This window comes from Amphiura filiformis, chromosome 1 (assembly GCF_039555335.1).
Source record: "Amphiura filiformis chromosome 1, Afil_fr2py, whole genome shotgun sequence".
In the NCBI taxonomy this organism is placed as follows: domain Eukaryota; kingdom Metazoa; phylum Echinodermata; class Ophiuroidea; order Amphilepidida; family Amphiuridae; genus Amphiura; species Amphiura filiformis.
The window spans coordinates 48,244,005-48,254,944 of record NC_092628.1 but is presented as its reverse complement, the minus strand read 5'-3'; the positions used below and the strand labels follow the sequence as shown (position 1 = coordinate 48,254,944).

The following is a 10,940-nucleotide window of genomic DNA, read 5'->3' as shown; positions in this document are numbered from 1 at the left end:
ATACGTAACAAAAAATTAGACCCACTCGAATTTTTTTTTCTTTCTTCGATAAATATTAACCGGAGGTCAAGTCATTTCCATATATGCGAAAAAATCCGGATAAAAGAGCTTTTCCGACAGTGTAACCTCCAAAACACATAAATAATGTATAGAGCCCAAAACGTAACAAAAAATTAGACCCACTCGAATTGTTTTCTTTCTTCGATAAAATTTTAACCGGAGGTCAAGTCATTTCCATATATGTGAAAAAATCCGGATAAAAGAGCTTTTCCGACAGTGTAACCTCCAAAACACATAAAAAATGTAAAGAGCCCAATACGTAACAAAAAATTAGACCCACTCGAATTTTTTTCTTTGTTCGATAAATATTAACTGGAGGTCAGGTCATGTCCATATATGCGAAAAATGCGGATAAAAGAGCTTTACCGACCGTGTAACGCATAAAGAATGTATAGAGCCCAATACGTAACAAAAAATCAGACCCACTCGATTTTTTTTTCTTTCTTCGATAAATATTAAATGGAGGTCAGGTCATGTCCATATATGCGAAAAAATCCGGATAAAAGAGCTTTTCCGACAGTGTAACCTCCAAAACGCATAAAAAATGTAAAGAGCCCAATACGTAACAAAAAATTAGACCCACTCGATAAAATTTTTTTTTTTCTTTCTTCGATAAATATTAACTGGAGGTCAGCTCATGCCCATATATGCGAAAAAATCCGGATAAAAGAGCTTTACCGACAGTGTAACCTCCAAAACACATAAAAAATGTATAGAGCCCAATACGTAACAAAAAATTAGACCCACTCGAATTTTTTTCTTTCTTCGATAAATATTAAATGGAGGTCAAGTCATGTCCATATATGCGAAAAAATCCGGATAAAAGAGCTTTTCCGACAGTGTAATCTCCAAAACACATAAAAAATGTATAGAGCCCAATACGTAACAAAAAATTAGACCCACTCGAATTGTTTTCTTTCTTCGATAAATATTAACCGGAGGTCAAGTCATTTCCATATATGCGAAAAAATCCGGATAAAAGAGCTTTTCCGACAGTGTAACCTCCAAAACACATAAAAAATGTAAAGAGCCCAATACGTAACAAAAAAAATTAGACCCACTCGAATGTTTTTCTTTCTTCGATAAATATTAACTGGAGGTCAGCTCATGTCCATATATGCGAAAAAATCCGGATAAAAGAGCTTTACCGACAGTGTAACCTCCAAAACACATAAAAATGTATAGAGCCCAATACGTAACAAAAAATTAGACCCACTCGAATTTTTTTCTTTCTTCGATAAATATTAACTGGAGGTCAGCTCGTGTCCATATATGCGAAAAAATCCGGATAAAAGAGCTTTACCGACAGTGTAACCTCCAAAACACATAAAAAATGTATAGAGCCCAAAACGTAACAAAAAATTAGACCCACTCGAATTGTTTTCTTTCTTCGATAAATATTAACCGGAGGTCAAGTCATTTCCATATATGCGAAAAAATTCGGATAAAAGAGCTTTTCCGACAGTGTAACCTCCAAAACACATAAAAAATGTAAAGAGCCCAATACGTAACAAAAAATTAGACCCACTCGAATTTTTTTCTTTGTTCGATAAATATTAACTGGAGGTCAGGTCATGTCCATATATGCGAAAAATGCGGATAAAAGAGCTTTACCGACCGTGTAACGCATAAAGAATGTATAGAGCCCAATACGTAACAAAAAATTAGACCCACTCGATTTTTTTTTTTTCTTTCTTCGATAAATATTAAATGGAGGTCAGGTCATGTCCATATATGCGAAAAAATCCGGATAAAAGAGCTTTTCCGACAGTGTAACCTCCAAAACGCATAAAAAATGTAAAGAGCCCAATACGTAACAAAAAATTAGACCCACTCGAATTTTTTTCTTTCTTCGATAAATATTAACCGGAGGTCAAGTCATGTCCATATATGCGTAAAATCCGGATAAAAGAGGTTTTCCGACAGTGTAACCTTCAAAACGCATAAAAAAAAAATGCAAAGAGCCCAATACGTAACAAAAATTAGACCCACTCGAATTTTTTTTTCTTTCTTCGATAAATATTAACTGGAGGTCAGCTCATGTCCATATATGCGAAAAAATCCGGATAAAAGAGCTTTACCGACAGTGTAACCTCCAAAACACATAAAAAATGTATAGAGCCCAATACGTAACAAAAAATTAGACCCACTCGAATTGTTTTCTTTCTTCGATAAATATTAACCGGAGGTCAAGTCATTTCCATATATGCGAAAAAATCCGGATAAAAGAGCTTTTCCGACAGTGTAACCTCCAAAACACATAACAAATGTAAAGAGCCCAATACGTAACAAAAAATTAGACCCACTCGAATTTTTTTCTTTGTTCGATAAATATTAACTGGAGGTCAGGTCATGTCCATATATGCGAAAAAATCCGGATAAAAGAGCTTTTCCGACAGTGTAATCTCCAAAACACATAAAAAATGTATAGAGCCCAATACGTAACAAAAAATTAGACCCACTCGAATTGTTTTCTTTCTTCGATAAATATTAACCGGAGGTCAAGTCATTTCCATATATGCGAAAAAATCCGGATAAAAGAGCTTTTCCGACAGTGTAACCTCCAAAACACATAAAAAATGTATAGAGCCCAATACGTAACAAAAAAATTAGACCCACTCGAATTTTTTTCTTTCTTCGATAAATATTAACCGGAGGTCAAGTCATGTCCATATAGGCGTAAAAATCCGGATTAAAGAGCTTTTCCGACAGTGTAACCTCCAAAACGCATAAAAAATGTAAAGAGCCCAATACGTAACAAAAAATTAGACCCACTCGAATTGTTTTCTTTGTTCGATAAATATTAACTGGAGGTCAGGTCATGTCCATATGCGAAAAAATCCGGATAAAACAGCTTTACCGACCGTGTAACGCATAAAGAATGTATAGAGCCCAATACGTAACAAAAAAAACAAAAGAGCTTTTCCGACAGTGTAACCTCCAAAACGCATAAAAAATGTATAGAGCCCAATACGTAACCAAAAAAATCCAGCCGAAAACACTGACAAATATTTTGTTCTAAAAATACTCAAAATGACTCTAGAAAGAGTCACAAATGACTCAAAATGAGTTACTGGGTCAATATAAAGTAATTCTATAACAAAAACACGCACTAATAACCATAATTTGCTTTAAAAATAACCAGAGCCCAATACGTAACAAGAAAAATTCTATGTCTAAAGAAAAACACTGTCAAATTTTTTTCTAGAAGACTCAAAATGACTCAAAATGAGTTACTGAGTCAATATAAAGTAATTCTATAACAAAAACATGCACCTAATAACCATAATCAGCTTTGTTCTAGAATTATTCAAAATGACTCAAAATGAGTTACCGGGTCAATATAAAGTAAGTTTATAGCAAACAAAAAATGCAACTAATCACCACAATAACCAGAGACCAATACGTAACAAAAAAGTCTAGAGAAAAAACACTGTAAAAAATAATTTTCTAGAAAGACTCAAAATGACTCAAAAGGATTTACTGAGTCAATATAAAGTAATTCTATAACAAAAACATGCACCTAAAACCCATAATTTGCTTTAAAAAATAACCAGAGCCCAATACGTAACAAAAAAATTCTAAGTCTAGAGAAAAAACACTGTCAAAATTTTTTTTCTGAAAGACTCAAAATGACTCAAAAGGATTTACTGAGTCAATATAAAGTAATTTTATAACAAAAACATGCACCTAAAACCCATAATTTGCTTTAAAAATAACCAGAGCCCAATACGTAACAAAAAAATTCTAGAAAGAATCAAAATGACTCAAAAGGATTTACTGAGTCAATATAAATAATTCTATAACAAAAACATGCATTTAATCATGATAATGTCCTTTTAAAATAACCAGAGGCCAATACGTAACAAATAAATTCCAAATGTCAAATATTTTGTTCTAGAAAGACTCAAAATGAGTTACTGGGTCAATATAAAGTACTTCTATAAAAACACATGCACATAATATCCATAATTTGCTTGAAAAACAACCGGAGCCCAATACGTAACAAAAAAATTCTAAGTCTAGAGAAAAAACACTGTCAAAATTTTTTTCTAAAAAGACTCAAAATGACTCAAAAGGATTTACTGAGTCAATATAAAGTAATTTTATAACAAAAACATGCACCTAAAACCCATAATTTGCTTTTTTAAAAATAACCAGAGCCCAATACGTAACAAAAAAATTCTAGAAAGAATCAAAATGACTCAAAAGGATTTACTGAGTCAATATAAATAATTCTATAACAAAACATGCATTTAATCATGATAATGTCCTTTTAAAATAACCAGAGGCCAATACGTAACAAATAAATTCCAAATGTCAAATATTTTGTTCTAGAAAGACTCAAAATGAGTTACTGGGTCAATATAAAGTACTTCTATAAAAACACATGCACATAATATCCATAATTTGCTTGAAAAACAACCGGAGCCCAATACGTAACAAAAAAATGTATAGAGCCGAATACGTAACAAAAACCACTACAGAGGGAGGGAGTATGAATAAAGTAATTTTAATCAAATTTTAGTTTTGTTACGTATTGGGCGGGATGAATTATTTTTTGCCACTTTTTGTTCTAGGTAGAAGAGGTTGAGCCCAATACGTATCAAATTGATACGTACTGGGATTTTGTTAAGTATTGGGCTCTTACACACGTAGGACATTTGAAAGTTGTAAGCGTATCTTTTCCTTGGTGAAGGAAGTAGCACACATGTAGCAGTTTAAATATTTCTTTGCAAGTATGTTGCTCTTCTTCGCAAACAATTAAAAATTATTAAAGGTTTTTTTAAACCCCAATTAAATAATTCAACTAGATTACAGTCCAATTTCTTGCTAAGCCTCGTGGTGCTTCTGATGCCGTCAATAGGTTTCAAATACCTGACGTTATTACATGCATACTCCATATGAGCCACCCGTTTCCTTTTAAAGGAATTTCTTAATCAAACAATAGCTTTACATGTTAGAATCTATAAGAGTCGATAATCATGATTATGGACTTAAGGCGGGTCGAAACCTTCAGGCTAGGCTATATTTTTTCTCATTTTTTGCTATAATAATTTCTGCAGGGTAATACATTGATCTTACATGAAATTAGTCGAAGAAGCCCCTGATCACATTTAGGCCTATATTGCAGTTGTTGAGAGGTTTTAACAAATAATAGGCAAAAACGAAAGTTTACGTTATTCCGCACCCCACACCCGGAAAAAATCATGCACATGGGGGGGGATAACACCCATTGCAAAAATTATGACCAATGGGATCTCACATATTGAACCATACAATGTGGATTGTATTATATGAGCACAAACACCACTACCTCAGGCACCACCCCTACCCGCCTTAAATTAATAATATTCAAATAACGGTATACGGTGATCAATGAAGCGCAAATAGTCCAATAACCATAGCAACTAATATAAACAATGGATGTACACTATATAGATATAGATAAAGGTCTAGCACGTTACTAACAATCAATAACTTTAATTAGATAGCAAACTAAACGTGTTTTCTTTTAATGAATTAAACCTAAGATGTTGGCATGCACTGACAAGGGTTGCCATCATTCTAAAAAATTCAGCCTGAATCAAGTGTAAATCACCAAAAAGTTGCGCAATATTTATACATGACAGGAAACTGCCGAAATTCCGGAAGCCAATGTTGAAAAGTCTCTCAATAATTTTGTTAACCATTGTTTTTTGTGGGACAAGAACAGGTGAAAAGTCCTAATATATTTTCAAAAGTCGCCCAATTGGGCTACCAAATCGGGAGTTTGGTAACAGAGGCACTGGCTAATGACCTTAGTTACATATTTTTATATTCATTTGGAATTTGGAATTTCAACTGCGTTTGACGCGTCACGAAGAAACAGTTGCATGGAATATTTTGAATTTTTGAAATCACACTTCAATTTTTGGCAGAAATTCGTGAGTAGGCATATTTTGTTTTATGTTTAGGCTATTTGAATGTTAAACATCATAACTAAATATGAATTGGTCTCATCTACCTACTTACTATCTGTTGTCTGCATAAAATAAAATGAAAACTATTTAGCTTGACCAACGTGAACATCGTTTTTGTTTGCATGGTTGTGTGTGTGAGTGGGGTGTGCACAGCGACAACATCAGGTAAATAATTATATTGTACAGGCGAGAAACTAAATAAATACACATGTAGCTGCTATCACACCGCTATATCGCCATTCACAAAATAGAGTTGACATCCTTATCAATGATAACTACATTACTGTTGGTAACGACCAAAGAGAATAGAACTCCTATATTGTTGAGGGGACAATAAAATAAGCAGTTTACTGTCTTACTGTCTATATTCGCTGTAGAAGTGACGTAAGGCTACCATAGCAATAGATTAATATAATTTTTGACTATATCATCCTGCACTACAACGTTCACGCGGTACCTATGCATTGAACCATATATCATACTAACCCGGGCATACTAATCACTCGCACCTGTAAGATAATCTATGAATGCAGACATGTACACAAGAGATGAGTGCAACTGCTTGTAGTACAGGGCGATATAGTCACAAATTGCATTTATCTATTGTTATCGTATTTAATCCGATTATGACGTCACTTCTATAGCGAATAGAATTCCTGAACGATTAGACCACATGGTGGCAATGAGATAATAAGTAACCGCTCGTGCTTTTGTCCTTTCGACGTGTTCGAGGGGAAATGGGCTAACCGAGTTGTGCATGGCGTAGAGTGGTGTATCTGCTAATTGACATTCAGACGATAGATCTTTGAATACCGGGGTAGAAAATGATGAATATCTCCCGTTATTTTTGGTTTCTAAAAAAAATTTGTAATGCTTGCACAAAGCCTGCGTATTGAAATCAAAAACGGACAAAAATTAAAATCTTCGTCTAATTTGATCCTATAGCACTATCGGTGCCGATTAGGTACCGGTGACTCTTTCTATCGTACCGTGGTGATGTAATAGCCTAAATAGTATCAAGCATAATAATTAACATTTGCATAGTCGTTTTTCATTTTAAAACCAGAAAGTACTGTGCAAATGTTCGGGGTGCGATAGAAAGAGCCATCGGTATACATATCGGGAAACCTATAGCAGTATAAAGACCAAATTACATGCTGCGCCACATCAGGATATTCACTAAACAACAACTAAAACAGTGCTACGTAAAAGAACAAATAAAAAAAAGTAACTAGTTTTGAATTAATTCTAATTGTGATTTTACAGGAGAAACAATAAGCATGAAGTCCGTAATATTCGCTCTTGCTGCCTTACTTTCGTTGGGTAAGTACTACATGAGATTAAGAGGATTTTTTTTTATTTAAGGCTCTGGCGCAGAAATCCGGTACCTCCTCCCCCATGGTTTCAATTACATGTATAATGATGTTATGTATGGCCCATTCTCTGGAAACTGCTCCAAATAGTCTTACTGGTGGTTGCGTGAAAATCTCCAAAACAATTATAGATCCAGATCGTGGGTGACCATAAAACGCGTGTCGCAGCAAACAATATCTGGCTTTGCACAATTACTGTAGTCAAGCTCCATAATGGATGAAACCTGTTTGTTTGGTTTTTTGGGGGGGGGGGGGGGTGGGGGGTTTTGTTGTTGTTTTGTTTGTTTTGTTTGTTTTTTTAGCTTTTAGGTCAAAATCAGTATATCTTTAGCAAATCTTACGTTATTTTAGCCAAAAGAAACCAATTCTTACAAAACGCAAAATCTGGGTCGGTCGGGCTTGTAAAACATTTCTTTTTTTGTTGCCGTCGCTTTATTTTGGGTATATTTTACCAGTCTCATTGGTCCGTTTCCCGTCTTTCTAACAGGATCTACGATTGATGCTACAAACCAATGTTACACATGCACTTACTCAACCTTTGTTGGCGGAACAGACAGTTGTTCTCCAAAAAACTTTAATGCAACTTCAAATTATGTGTCAAAAGGTAGCTGTTCCGGCCAATGTTACGTAAGTACACACTTAACATAGCGGATCCAATAGGGTTTGGTGGATTGGGGTCTCGCTAACATCTTCCCTGTAAAGAATGTTTTTAAAATTTGGCGAATTTTTGAAACAGCTTCTCGAAACCCCTCCCCCCCCCTCCCAGAAGTAGAGCAGGAAATGACGACGATATTTTGATAGTAGTGTGCATTTTATACTAAAATCTTTAAATTAAGGCCCGACGTATAGCACGATATGGTACAATAACGTATTTTTTTCATGGAACCAAGTTCATGACCATAACAAATTGCCTAAATCATTTTAAAAACTATCATTTTGCAAGTTGTACATGTACCAAATGGTTTTGTATGTTAAATGTGGCCAACCTGATCATTTCCCTCTATTTCTCTATTTTCAATTTCAGAAAGTAACCGTTACCGCGCTTGGGACGACTTCTACCACACGAGGATGTATGAATTCAGGCTCAGCAGGTGTGACATGCGGTGTGGCTCATGTTAAATGCTGTGATGGTGACTTCTGCAATAACGCGGCCATCTTGTCCGGGATGACGGCCATCATGACAAGTCTGGTGTCCGTTGTTGCTGTTATTTTCTTAAGTTAGCTTCCATCGTGCCCAATGTGTCAGTGATGAAGGCCATCAAATATGATGTATGTTGTTTGCTTGTATTAATTCCGTTAGGTATGAGAGCACAAAATAGGCTGTGCTCTAGCGGGACGGCCCCGATTTGGCCGATATACCATTTTTAAGTCTGACTGCGACAGTTCCCAGGTTGGATGCGACATAGGTGGTCAATATATTTTGAAGGTTGCAGCCAGAGCGGGACCCATAGAGGAATTCCCGGAGAGGGCTTCAATAATTAGCATGAGGCGCATTGATATGTAAATAGCGTATTGTCATTAAAATTTGCGCCCAGACTTATTGCGGGAGACGGTCATGTTATACAGACGGGGCCATGCCAAATTGACTAGTGAATACGTATAATCACCTTCCTGTATTAACTATAAGCTGGTATATTTCGTATACCGTTTCATTATAAGAAAAAAAAATAGGCCAAATATTAAATGTATCAAGTGTATACACTTTGAGATTTACATGTCTTTTTATCGTCTGAGGTAAGGAGCTCCAGGGACTGAAACTACAACTGAAGCTAGTTGGTGATACAACGGTGGCCACACCCGGCTGCATTATATAGAATCATATCCCAATAATATTGAATATTATCAAATACATTTGAAGCAAACACGGTTCGTCTTAGCCCTAGAACTCTGGCCATAGTATCCGTTTTTACTTCAACTAGGGCCAGAGGCACTTACATTGAAAAATTTGTTGAGCATGCTTGAACGATCCAGTACAAAAAATGAAAGCATTTCAATGCTTGATCGAACCAATTCAAATATGTGTCAGGTCACTAATAAACATGATAAAACACACAATCGCCGGTCATTTCTAAAGATGCATTTATACTTAATCGCTTTTGCAGAAACCTGAATCGCACTCATGATCAGTGTGCTAAATCGCCGTCGTATTTGCATGCTGAGCATGCGCATGATTCGCTGTTTTTCAAAAGCGACACGTAGGCCTATATTGACACCAGGCGGGTGACACTCAATCTGAAGCATGGCAGAATGACCCCTCTATTGTGTTTGTTCATTTGTGTATGGAGAGCCATTATACTAGAAATACCTTTTAAAAGCATTAAATTAGTATCACCCTGGCGGCCCCGTGCACTGGAAAACCAGAATATGTTATTTAAAAAGAAACAAAAATACAAAAAAAAAAAAAAAAAAACAGATCCGCCTGTGTACATATAAATGGGTAGCAAAATTGGTCTCGAATATTAATGAATTAAACCATTGACCTGACGCCATGATGGCAGAATTTATTAGTCGTTTTATTCCATGGTTTTACAGTATGTCAAAATCCCACTTCTTGTTTAAATTATAAGGATTTATTTTTTGCATGTTCAATGTGCAGTCCATATGCACAAACGAATACTTATCTTTTCGATATTGAGCTTTTTGTACAACTCATATAACATGTCATTAAAGCAGGTCATATGTGCTGACCTTCTTCTATTGTATTTGTTCATCTGTGTATGGAGAGAAGAACGCCATTGAAACTCCATCGGTATTAGGGCGTAGTTCATTGAACTCACCGGATTATTATTCCACAGTACTTTGATAATACAGATAATATGTACTAATGGGTCGAGGCGATTGCATTATGTGCTGACCTTCTTCTATTGTATTTGTTCATCTGTGTATGGAGAGAAGACGCCATTATTATTCCACAGTACTTTGATAATACAGATAATACGTAGTAATGAGTCGAGGCGATTGCATTGAAAAACTAATAAATTTTTCATAACAGTTACGTAATCAGTCGATAGTGCGGACACTCTTTACTTGCAAACCATCAAAATTCGTAATCTTTTTGCGTTGGAAAAAAACCACGTGAATAGAGTATCCTCTCAAATGTAATACTCTGTGATTGACACCCTCTGTCGGTCAACGTTCTCTAAACGACATTGATTCAGTCTGATGATGAGTAACCCATGGGTATAATGTACAATGACTTATTTACATAGGTACAAAAGACCGTGTTCATGTACCGTTACTCAGCCAAACATGACAGAGTAGGTCCCGGATGTTCCTATCTCCACAACGTTATACCTTTTCAACAAGGAAAGAGATACGAAAAAACACGAACGTCTAGTTCGTCTGCATTTAAAAGACATTTTAATTCACAAAGATATAGTAATTGAGTATGAACAGTGTCATCCAGTCATGTCAAAGCAACAATGGATCTTAAAATGTTCAAGGACACTGGTTTACTCGATTTCCGGAACACGCAGACTGTGACCAATCAGGGGCTGATTAATTTTGGTGTTGTGTATGCATAACTGAAATAGCACTATGTGAA

The 10,940-nt window shown here is 35.5% G+C and overlaps 1 long non-coding RNA gene across 1 annotated transcript; it reads left to right on the top strand.

Moving 5' to 3' along the window:
* The first annotated feature begins 5,877 nt into the window (after positions 1 to 5,877).
* On the top strand, positions 5,878 to 9,935 carry LOC140148066 (uncharacterized). The gene is made up of 4 exons (XR_011858440.1): positions 5,878 to 5,987; positions 7,290 to 7,346; positions 7,884 to 8,023; positions 8,421 to 9,935. It is a non-coding gene; the product is annotated as an uncharacterized lncRNA (long non-coding RNA).
* The last annotated feature ends 1,005 nt before the right edge of the window (positions 9,936 to 10,940 follow it).